Consider the following 12736-nt stretch of genomic DNA (forward strand, 5'->3'; position numbering starts at 1 on the left):
GCCATCGTCTCCTTGGAAGGAGGCCCTGGAAGAGTAGCTCCCCATGGAAGAGGATCCTCCAATCTCTCAAATAATCGTCTGTGAATGGAGTTACTTAAACAAACGTTGAAGCAGACTGCAGAAGGGACCAATGAATACAAATGCAAGAAGAACACTGAGTCCCTTTATGAGTTTCTTGGGGACACTGTAAAGTCCCAAGGCAAAATGGACTTTCTTGATTTGGTAGAGGAACAGGGCCAACTGGAGTGGAAGCTGCTTCTGGCTCTTCTGAGTTGTTTCATCTGGTGGGCCTGCCTCCCAAATTAAAACCAAAAAAATCCCTAGGTGTGAGATGATTAAAAGTCTAAATCAGTTCGTTTGAAAAAAAAAAAAAATATCACAAAAGCATTGGATGAGAGCCACACTGTTTTGAAGATTTTCATTTTCTTTTTTAAGTCCTACGGATTGCTTGAGCTTATAAAGAATCTTTGATTCAAATAAAAAGAGAGGGTTCTTGGAGAGAACCATGCTCGTCAATATCAGATGCATTTTAGTCTATAATTTTCCACTCTGGCTTTTGCGGATGTCTAGGCTGGATTCCATCAACTCATTTAATCTCTGATTTCATAAAAAAAAAAGCATGTTTTCTGTTTATCTGTGTCCAACTGAATGCAATCTGTGCTTTCTAGCTCTCCTAACGATCCCAACTTTCCAAATTTCCTATCACAATGCCTGTGTGGCATGGTAAATCTATACTCGCTCTGAAAGGTTGGAAACTACATACTCATAGTGAGAAAATTAAGTTACTTCTCCCATAGACACCAACTCACCAAATCTTAATTTAAAAACAGATCATCACTTTAATTTACTATGATTAAGTGAAGGGGGAAAGGAAAGTTAATACGAATCAGTGCTGAGCTGTAAATTTTCAACCAAATGCAAGAGGGGAAGTTTCCCCACAAACACTTAATTTTCATATACAAGCTAGTTTCTGAATTAGAGAAAGTTTAGCATTTGACACAGGCTTGTTGGAAACCGACCCCAAACAGAAACTCAAATTGAATTAATTTATTGTTGCATACTTGTATTTATTGAAGTCGAGAAGACTGGTTATGCTTCAGGGAAAGTTTAATAAACAACTATTTCATTTAGACTCTTTAATAATATCACATGCCCATCAACCAATGGATCCAGGCGCGATGGCGGAGTGCAAGGAAGGTCTTTTGTTAATACTTTCAGTTCCTGTTGTTTTGTAACTTTGGCATGAACTTATAAAGATACATTCTATTAGTCATGTCCATTAGGGATTCCCAATATCCAGTGACTCGACGTATGAACACATAACTTTTATGATCACACACGTTTGCGTCCCAAAAAATATTTGTAAAATTGTTTTTCACTTCTTTAATTTAGACTCTGTCCCATCTCAAATCCATACCACCCAGAAAACCACAGTCTGAAAGATGTACTAATTCTCTGCCCTCCTCCCACCACACACACACAGCCATAACTTTTGCAAACAAGAGAATGTTGGTGAAAAGAGAGAGAAAGAGCCATCAACTGCATGTCATGAAATAGACTTGCTTAAATTTGTTGTTTACGGGAAATAAAAAATGACCCAAAAAGGCTGAAAGGAAAGCAATGCTCTTGGTTATTCATTTGTTTTTATTTCCATCTCCTCATCTGTTATACAACTCTGGTCTTTTTTAAAAAAGGAAATTTATTTGTAAATAAGAGTAATGAGTTGGTAATGGGATTCAGAGATGGCCATTTTACCGGAGTGATGAAAAAAATCAATGACAGAGGCCTGCAAAGCCATCTGACTCTGGCTTGGCAATCCACGTCGCCTCCTGAGATTGTCTAATTATAAAGTAATGCCACAAGTATTCTTCACTTGCAGATTAATTAGTTGATGCTTAAGCAGTTCTTTGAACATAAAAGGCAACATGTAAATCTGAACACAATCATTCATCCTCAAGCTAATGATCAGTTAATTAGTGCTTTTTGCTGTTTAACGGTCCATAAAGAAGAGGGTAATTTGAGGAAGGAGCTTCTCTCCCTGCTGACTGCTGAGATGTAGGATTGTAGGTCTAACGGACTGGTAATTGACTCTCCCCTGTTCTGGTGCCTAACAGCCACAAGGGAAGTGAAAGAAAGCAAAGCACATTTTTGGTATCATTTGCATATTCACCACAATTAGAAGTCACTGTCCCAAATGAGCTAATCTGATGTTTTGTGGCAAAACCAAAAACTCACCAGAGGTGAAGTTGATGGGGCTGAACTAAAGATGACTTTTAGGTGTTTTTTATATATTCTGAAGGTGCTTGACTTCTTGCATTCTTAGTAAAATAGTGCCAGGAATTGCTGAAGAGAAAAATCGTGACCATGTGGAAATGTTAAGTGCTTTGAAAAATACATGTATTTGCCCTTCTTACGTGATTTTTGTAACATTTCTTTATAATTTTTCCTACTAGATTATGTACACCAGAGTCAGATACCTTGTACTTTTCTACTTCCAGTTTTATCCAGCCAGGAGTTAGCATTCATTAAAAAGTGAATCCTTGCACAAATAGCTACCAATATACACACGTATCTACGATGAGCAACTATGCCACCAGGTACAAGAATGATTTCTATCAACTTTTTTTAAAAAAGATACATCAATAAAACATAAACAGCTCTGTTTCTCGGCCCAGAAGCACTATGTTCTAATGACAGGTTAGCCTGAGCATCATAACAGAGCACTGTCCAACTGACATCCCTCAGTACAAAGGCGCCATGAGCTGCCGTGCTGTTGATCTGATCAATATCTGCACAGTTTTCTCAGCTATAAAATAGGAAAATTATGACAATTCAATGGAACAACTGGAAAGGTAGCCAACAGTAACTATTTGATAAGTTAGTCATTTTAATATCAGTTGATTTTCTTTTTATAGGAACTTTGACTCAAGAGAAAAAAGTAAAAAACATTGATGAAAATGTGTACCCCCTCATTCTCTACTGGCAAGACTTTCCTTTGCCAAATAATCATTTCAAGTAGCCCAAAAGCAGCATCGGAAACTAGTATTGATATTTTATGACAGTATAAGATATGTACTCCACACCTAAGGTTTTGGGGATGTTGTAAAATTCATCATTCAAAAAGAATTTTAAAAACAAAAGCAATGGCAGTCTTAATAGATACATGGTATACTAACTTTTTTCTTGAAGAAAAAAAAAGAATACAAAGAACATGGTGAAATAAACAATAGTATCGTTAGAGAGAATATAATATAGTCTGAAATTTAACTTAGAAAACAATGTACAAATAGTAGTGGATGAGTATCTTAAAATGCCCAGAAGCTTGTTCTGTTTTTCACAAGGATGTTTTTTATATTTCTTTTGAAACTCCTGGAAGAATTTCTACATCTGATTTTTTCCAAAGTCTCCACCTCTGAGTCTGACAACCCAGAACCATCAGCATTCCTTACCCCCTGGGCTGGCAGGACAGTAGCATGTGCTTGCCCAGGTTCCAGAACATGAGCCTTAAGAGAATCCAGTTGGAAAAGTCCTTGCAAAGGATGCACATACAAGGACCTGTATTGTCCCTGGGCTCACAGGAAAAGTGGTGGATTCAAAAAAATATGTTGGCCCTACAGAATGAACAAGGGGATTGCCTGACTTTGCCTCCAATTCTTGTGTGACTTTAATACCTTCCAATTTTCCAGTGTATAAAAGGTCTTACTCAATGCACCCAAAATTATGTAAGAGAATAGAAAAGAATGTATCCCAAGCTGAGTAAAACATCAGCCTTTGAGAAACATGAATCTGTTTAAAAGCAGGCAAAAAAGCAGATATGGCTGATGTCAATAACTTAAAACTCAGACTCAGGAAAAAAAAAAAGCCTCCGCTTAATAAATATTAGACTCATCTGAAATGCTGTCTCACATTTTCCTTTGCTCTCTTTCTGAATTCAAATGTTTAATATAAATGATAAGGACTTTTTAAAAAAAAATTCAAACACTGAAGAAAATTTTATCATTGATGATTTCTTTTATTCTCAAGCTTCTCCTCTTCTAAGACAATGAGGAACATAAGAACAATGCAGAACAAACCAACCAACCTAGAGAAGAGATGCTGGTTTCCGTGATAGGCAGCACCCTGCAGATCCATTGGTAAAATAAGATAGAACTCGAGAGCACTCATCCACAGCAGTGACAAGCATTCTGAAATGCAAAGGAATTCTCCTCCAACGTCAGAAGCCAAGGGAAACAGTGAACACCTAAGTAGATCATATTCGAAGGATTAAAATATAAATAAATTTCACCAAGACTCTGATCCCAGACTGTGGGCCTCGCTGGCCTCCACCCCCTTTTATTGGAATCTCTGTAACCATTTTGCTTGGGGAGAGAAAGTAGATTTTAGTCTAGTGGGGAGAATGCCAAATATCCATAGCAACTCAGAATTTTTCCACTGTCTTTACATGTTCAATTGAGACCTTCATAAAATTATAAATCAAAAGACACATTATGAACCCTTTCTTTGAAGGGGGAAAAGAAGGAGGGGGTGGGTCTTGCCTGGAAGTGAAATTCTGCGAGTCTCTATCATCCTTCTCTGCAGAACACTTGGGGGTTTTCTCTGCCAACCGCAAGACCCCCCCCAAATCCTTACCTTTGCCTTCAGAATGACAAACATGCAACCAGCACTGAGCCCCAGTCTGTGGGGGAGACGTGCATACCTAGGGGAGCACTGGAAAGAACTGGCCTCGGGTTCCGTCCCTGGGGACCAAGGACAGTGTGTCTTGGCACCTTCTTTCCACTGGCCTCCAGCCTGAAGGCCTCGCGTCCTCCCCACCCCCAACCAGGGATTCACTCCTGTTTACAATGGGGAGACTGCTACTTCTGTTTCTTAACATTTCAAAGAAGTTTAAAAGCTTATAAAAAGGCTCTTAAGATTTCTTGGACACGAATCTCTACTCACAGAACAATATTTTGATGAGTTAAGTGTAAATGAATCACAAACCTAGGTATCAAATTTCCCTGGACAGGCACATCAGTTTTTAAAAATTAATGGAAAAAGTGCCCAAGGCTCAAAGTGGTTGGTTGGGGTTTTCTCCAACCCAAGATGCTTGAATGTGGAGGAGGAATCCATCTGGATCAGCCCAGTTTGCTGATCCGTCCCATACACCCCCCAGAATGCTAGTTGTCCTGGAGGGTGGTATTTCCAGACTGTGACCAGCTGGCTGGGGATGTGTCACATTCCTGATCATTATGCTTGGGTCTCAGATGAGGCCCTAGAGATGTCCTGCTGCTGTTCACAGGCCATCTTTTTTTTTTTTTTTTCTTAAGACAAATGAAACTAAATAAACAATCACAGAAGATCATAAATCACGGGCAAAGACATTTAGATGTGAAATGGCCCTCAAAAATAGAATGTGCCCCAATTTGTCCCTCCTAGATTAACTCAGTTCTGAGTCCTATAATTATGGATCCTGTGACTTCTAATGATAGATGACACAAGGGTCAGGACTTGGGAGCTGGGAGAATGTTTTTGTTTTGTTTTGAACGCTGACTCTGGGTCCAAGAAAACACTCATAGGAACAGAGACAGCCAAAACTCCTGACACCAGACTTGATCTCTAAAATCGTCATATCATCATTCTTCTGATGTTTATTTTTATTTATTTATTTTTTTTATTTTTTGCTTATTGAGGGTGAGGTACTTTACCACTGAGCCACATTCCCAGGCTTTTTATTTTTGAGACAGGATCTCACTAAGTTGGCCCAGGTTGACCTTGAACATGGAATCTTCGTGTCTCAGCCTCCAGAGTGGCTGGGATTACGGGTGTGCACTACACCCCCACTTTCTTCTGATTTTCTAAGTTCCTGTTTTGTCTCTGTTTTGGACAACTGTACCAGGTGAGCAACCATGTTAGGTTCCCATTGCTGTGACAAAACCCCTGAAATACATCAACAAAGGAGGGAAGACTTAGTTTGGTTCGCAGAGACAGAAGTTTTAATCCGTAGTCATGGCGCCATTATTTTTTAGGCCTGTGGGGAGGCAGAACTTCTCAATGCAGGACACTCAGTGGGGCAAAGAGAGAGACTGGAAGAAGAGGGATGCCAGGATCCCCTTCAAGGGCACACCCCCTGTGACCTAACTCCTTCCACTAGGCCCCACCTCTTACAGGGTCCACTACTTGCTAGGAATGCCATGGACTGGCCACCCAGCCTTCCACACCAGGGCCTCTGCGGAAGGTTCAAGATCTAAACTGCAGCACCAACACAGGGCAAAAAGCCAACTCAGCGGGCTTTCAGAGCTGCCCTCATTTGTGTTACTGGGTCTTCTGATCATTTGGGAGGTTGTGTCACAGATATTACAGTGGTGAGCACTGTGAACCTTGGGAGAAACCCGCCATGTGCCCAGGACTTTGGAAGTGCCATTACGCTCATGTCCACTCTCATTCTGCTAGAGTACCTGGAGGCTTTCTGTGAGCTGCTGTGTGCTTGCTCCACGTGGCTGTTGTGCCATGATTTTCAAAAGCCCCATCCTCCGTCCCCTGGGGGAGACTTTGCATCTCCCTGTGCTTTAGAAGCCCATCATCACCTCCAGCTCAGGAAGGGCAGGGACTTGTCAGAGCTCCCCTGCAACAGAGTGATCCATGCCTTCTCCATCTGGTCCCAAGAAACACTCTCTCAAAAGCCTGGCTGGGCTGGTGAGAGAAGAAAGTCAATCTTTCAGTAGACAGACATTTTAAGGCTGCTGTTCAGCCTTACTCTACTCAAAGCACAGGATGGCTATTTGAATGACTAAAAGGATCAGTGAGTGAATGGATGCTCGTTCTCTTACAGAAGTTGTGGAGATGAATGAAGATGTGCAGGCTGTCAGAGGAAGGCCTAGTCCAAATTCCCTCCATCTCCAACAGCCACGCCCCCAATTCCAACCCATCCCCAACCAAAAAATAAGAGGATTAGGGTTTTGTAGGACGGAAGAGAAGCAATCCAGCAATGACACATTCCAAAGAGAGCAAACCAAAAGTTTCTTTGCTTTAAGAGGCAAAAAACAAAAACAAAAACAAAACAAAATGAAGTAGCAGCAGCTTCCTGGGAGCTAGCAGACACAAAACCACTGAGAAGAATGTGGAAGTGCTAGTTTGTTCAATAACAACCCTTATTTTCCCCCAGTGAGCTCTGGGGATTGGAGGAAACACTGACAACCAAGTCAGGGAATAGGATGGACATCAATAATGACCAGTTCTGACTCATTTTCCCAGAACTCTCCTAGGCAAGCCTGGAGAATGTGCAGAAATAGGTATCACGACCACAAATTGGTTCCTTTTCGTCCTGCATGATCAAGAGCATCCTTTACTCCCAGTCAGTTTCTCTTCCTGTACCTGGAAATTCAGGAGGAAGAGGCTTGCCTGTCCTCACAGCTTTGCTCGGGTGGATGAAAGTGGTACAAATAGAGAACATGAGCCGCTGGTGCTCTCAGCTGTCCCTTGACTAAATGCGAATTTGCAAACCCATCATTTATCCCCAAGAAACTTCTGAAGCCTTCTCTTGCCCTTTCCCCTCCTGCCTCCATGCCCTGTGTGTTAAAGCTCATTAAGACTCACCTCTCCCATGAGGATAGGAGAAAGATCCATGGAGTAGAGGAAGGAGAGAGATGGGGGGCGCGGGGAGAAGGACTGGGAAACGGGAGGTGAGATGGAATGGGCTGGTCAAACTACCCTATGTGGATATATGGACAGACCACAGTGAATCTCACCTCTATGTATATCTATAAAGTGCTAATTTTGAAAACCTATAAATAAGTTAGCCAGTAGAGTAGAGGAAAAGGAATGGGGGGAGAGAGGAAAGGAGGGAAAGAGGGAGTACTAGGGACTGAAATGGAACAAATTATATTCCCTGCTTGTATGATTATGTCAAAATGAACCCCACTATTATGTATAACTACAATGCACTCATAAAGACAAAAAAAAAATTCATATTCCCTTCTCCCATAGGGGGAGTCCATGCAAAATCGAAATTAAGCATCACTAACTGCAGGAGTTGGAGCCAGACCTCATTTTTACCTGCATATTTTTTAGAAGGACCACAGAAAGGCGGTGGAGAAACCCAGCTGGGGTTTGACTGACATCTTCCCCACAGCCCAGGCCCTGATGTCATATTGCCACAGACGAGCTGAGCTCCCCTTTCCTTTGATATGAAACCTGTGCCTCCCTTCTTTTCTGCTAAAGAAAACAACTTTTGCAGAGTTGGCTTGGCCTCCCAGCCTGGCTGCTGCTGATCTGCAGCCTGTGCTGCCCCACACTGCTGCCGTTCAGAGTCTAGGGTCATGGGGGCCGGCTGGCAGGGGTTCTTTCTTCTTTCAGTTTGATACATCCTTCCTTCCGCTGCTCCGTGCAACCAGCAGCTAGGGGAAGGAGGGAGGCAGGCGGGAGGGAGAGCAGGAGACTTCCGGAAACCTCTTTCCTCTCCTCCCTTCACAGGTTGCACCAGAATGACCCTGGAGACTCCCACCTGCCCCCAGTGAAGGAATTGGTTACTCTCCCGGAGGCCTCCCGGGCACCAGCCCCCTTGCTCACTTCCTCCCCTTCCTGCCCTCAGCCTCTAAGACTCTCCAGCCTCCTGTGGCTTCTCGGCCAAGCCCTCCTCCCCAGGAAGAATGAAACAGAGCTGGATAATGGCATGGAGAGCCCTTGGCCCTCCCTCTGCCCCACTCCCCCTAGTGCACATGTGCAAACCTTCCTGGTATCCTTTGTGAATCTAGAAGCAGGAGGGTGGTTTCCAAGATAGCATGCAGCACCTATTTCTTTCTGTTAATAAATAATATTCAGGTGTGCTCGAGAGGAAGCACTTCTTAATGCATATTTTATAGGGATTTAGAATTGATTGATTTTGAATGTACCATCTCTTCTTTAGAAACCCTAAACTTGTTACTTGTGCTGTTTTACCCAGAGAAGGGGGGAACCCACCCTTGCACCCACCCACTCTCATTTATGACTACACATTGTTTTAAGTTGCTAGCATTAAGTTATGCAGCTTATTTCCTCTCCACGAGGCTCTGCAGGCTGAGATCAAAGATTATCATCAATGCTGACTTGACACGTACATCTCAAGTCCAAAGACTACCTGTAAAAGACCCCAAGCAAAAACGCTGGCACTTAGAGAAACTTTGTTTTCCTTTTTGAATTCTATTATGGAAAGAATCTTCATGGCTGGGCAGCAGGTGCCGGTCTGCAGCAGTTGGGGTCATATATTAGAGTACTTACGGCCCTTATGATTTTCATGGGCTCAGTCCCCTTGTTGCCAATTAATTTCACTCTGTTTCAGGGTCACAGATCATAACCCTAATCCTGGCCAGTTGTCTCACCGATGTATGTCATAAGAGGCCTGGGGCAAGAAGGTATAGATGGCCTGGCACGGCCATGGCTTCTATTGGAGAAAAACAACTCAGAGGACATGTGCTACAAAGAGCAGAACTCGATTAGAGGCAGGCATAATTGCAGTCACTAAATTAGCCTGGGTCTCTCAGTCAGGGGCTAATCTAAGCCAGACCTCAAGTAATGTCAGGCCATGAGAATGTGGCCATTACAATGAAAGAGAAAAGAGGAAAAAAAAAATCACCCTGGACTCCCAAAAGTTTATTTTTAACATGGCCTGGTACTTAGTAATCGAGTCAGATATGGAGGCATCTGGAATGAGCAAGAAAAGCAATTTGGACTGATAATTTTTGAAATGCCAAAGGACTGGGATCGTATCTGTAGGGTTGAGCCTTGGCATGTTCCACTTTCTCTGCCCGACATCAGCCACATTTATCCTTCCTCCCTGGGACCCGCTTTGTGCTGCTCAAGGTTTTCTTCCTGCAGAGACCACAGCTGAGGCTACACGCAGACCCCTCTGCTGATTGTGCTTTGGATACCCCAGGCCCCATTTCTCCCAAGTAGCAGCACTTGGAGCCTCTGCATTACGTCTCTTCTCTTTTTAAATTTCCCCTATCTCCCTCAAGCCTCAGGCTTCCACCCTATTCCCTGACTCAGTCCTTAGAGCTCTCTTCCATGAAAAGGTTAGAAACCCAGAGCTCCCAGCAAATGTGCTTTCCCCATGGTCATGTTATGCGTTGGGTGGGTCCTCTCTGTAATAAACACGGATTAATTTCACATTTGAAAATTGTGTGTGTGTGTGTGTGCACGCACACGCGTGTGTGTTTAGTTCATTTCAAAATCCAGTACACAAACACACCTCGCTCTGCTTCTCCTAACTTTGCTATTTCTCACCCTGCAGCCCTGGATTCACTGGTACAGTGCAGCTTGTTAATTTGCCGCTTGGGTTTTCAAATCCAAGACCCATTGGGTCTCCACAGGTGAAATCATATTAGAATGCTGCCAACGATTACATTGCCATGGGTGGATGGGAGGCCTATTTTTTCATTTTCTTTCCGTCTAGAGACAACTGCTTTGAGAAGACGTGGGCCTTTTCCTGGCTAAGACATAGCAACCCTCCAGCCATAGCACAGTTCATTTTGGAAAAACTTGTCCGGATGTTGGACTTCCCTGGAATTTCACCTTTTTAAATTTCAAGATACGTAGGCCATCAGCAGGACTGTGGACAACTTTTGATCCCAGGGAGAAACTCATTGTAATCGGAAAATTTTCTGTTAATATAATGATTTAATAAAGATATCTGGTACATAAATAGGACTCTCAGACTAAGCGTTTCGAACAATGAAAGGCCTGAGATCAGCCATAAGGTGTCCTAGTACAAGCATCTTCTCTGGCTTTAGCAGGAATCCCCATCTCTGCATAGATAAACTTTGTGATTCTTAACTAAAAATCCTCCTGAAATTGATGTGCAGAGAAATGTTCTGGTAAGGGAAATTCCAAATGAGCTTGCCGCTTGCCATTGCTCAGAAGGAAATGCCCCCCCACCCATCTCCTCCAGTGAAGTTCTGCCTTTGTGTTTTATCTGTGAAAACAGACGTTTTGAAAAGTTTGGGTCCCCTTTCACCCGAAGTCAACATAAAGGTAATGCTGGGATCCTCCTAAATGAGTAGTAACCAACCCCTTTGCCAGATGATTTTTAAGTGAGGAAAGACCAAGAGGACAGGGGCACAAGCGGGGTGGGTCATCAGGGGCCGAGTGTGCACATGCGTGTGTTTGCATTTGGCAGGACAACAGGAGAATTCTGGACCCAAGTCTTCCCCTTTTTGATGAGCTGTGCTGAATTCTTCCTTTCTTTCTTGAAAAACTCTAGTGGATTAATTTCCCCTAAAGCACCCCTTGGACTGCTTGCTCTTTTTTCTCCCATCCCATCAGGGACACACCTTCCCCAGATGGCAATGGGACAGACTTCCCCTCTTCCTCCTCCCGGTGCTAACTCCTGATCTCTCCCTGCTCCTACAGGCTGGGCTTTCTCTCCCACAGGTTGGCCCAAACAGTGCAAACTTGTGATAGGGCAAGAGAATACACATGGACCTTTTTGGACTCCATATTCCTCCCCCGTCTGCCACTTAAGCAGTGATGGAGAGGATGGAAAGCTGTGGGGCCACCAAACTCACTCTCAGGATCCAGGTCACCCAAGGAGGGACTGCATAATTTGTTTATATGAACAGCTCCACCAGACCTCGAAAAGTCCTGCCACGAGCATAATTCTCCTCCAGGCTTAGTGTTCTCATTTAGCTTCTTTGTTTAGAAAAAGAAGAAGGAGGGGGAAAAAGGCCATTGATTCTTCTTCTTCCTTGACCACTGGAAGAAAGGTAGAGAAATAGAAAAATAAAATTAACAAAGAGAGGACCCATGTCCCTCCTCCTTCCTCCTTCTCTCCCCATCCACAGGCAAAATCTAATAAAGATGATTAAATTACATGTCTTTTCCTCCCATTGAAATCTACTGCATACTATTCAAATATTAGAACTCAGGAAATAAGGCAGGACAAGTCCCTCATGAAACCTTAGAAGGCAGCACAGGGGTCCGGGCTGGAGGTCTGCCTGGCTGGGTGGCTCTAATTAAGAAATCACCCTGCTGAGCAGAACTTAATCTAAATAAAATATAAAAAGGAATCTGGTGAAAACCATTACCTCCCATCCACCTCCCTGCACACCTCATGTCCAGAGCCTCCTTTTCCTGGTCCCAGACGCTCTTCCTCCCTGTTTCAGGGAGTTCCATGTTGGTCTGTGCGACCACCGTACAATCAAGTGTAAAGACCCAGCTCGGGAACTGGGAGCTGGGGCTTGTGCTGACTGCAAACCATTCAGACTGTCTTAGGGCAGAGGCAGATTCCACCAGTGTTGTTTGAGTTTGGAGATCTGGCCACCTCTTCTAGCTTTAACACAAGAGCTGCTAGCCCACCACCCACCTGCAGCCCGCTGAGTTCTTACCTATCCTTCAGCCGCCTTTGATGGACCAGCCACTTGAAAACAAAGATCAAATCGGTTTCACTTGGTTTTGTTCAGTATCCTTGTAGCAGTTAGTCCTTTAGTCTGTATTGAGTCAGTCCCAGAACTCTGCCCCATTCTGGTGCTGGGTTAGCCCACTGATGGTCAGGGACATTTTCTTAGCCTCATTTCCCTCTACACCCCATAGAAATCTATTCTGTGTTCTCATTGATGTCACCACTGGCCCTCCCAAGTTTACCTCTGTTATACCTCTGTGACTTTCCGGGAGCCATTATGTCTTCCCACAATAGCGGTTCCTAAACTGTTGAAAATATGTTAAAAGGGTAGTCTCTCTCTCTCTCTCTCTCTCTCTCTCTCTCTCTCTCTCTCTCTCTCTCTCTCTC

At 43.5% G+C, this 12736-nt stretch overlaps 1 long non-coding RNA gene across 1 annotated transcript in view; it reads right to left on the bottom strand.

Moving 5' to 3' along the window:
- Positions 1 to 5750: 5750 nt before the first annotated feature.
- The window catches only part of LOC125613884, a 25512-nt gene continuing 18526 nt past the window's right edge, over positions 5751 to 12736 (bottom strand). The window contains exons 3-4 of the long non-coding RNA XR_007344465.1: positions 11517 to 11703; positions 5751 to 6669 (exon numbers count right to left, since the gene is read on the bottom strand). This is a non-coding gene — a long non-coding RNA (uncharacterized LOC125613884). The remainder of the gene's footprint in view (positions 6670 to 11516; positions 11704 to 12736) is intronic.

Source organism: Marmota marmota, unplaced genomic scaffold (assembly GCF_001458135.2).
Source record: "Marmota marmota marmota unplaced genomic scaffold, marMar, whole genome shotgun sequence".
Taxonomy (NCBI): domain Eukaryota; kingdom Metazoa; phylum Chordata; class Mammalia; order Rodentia; family Sciuridae; genus Marmota; species Marmota marmota.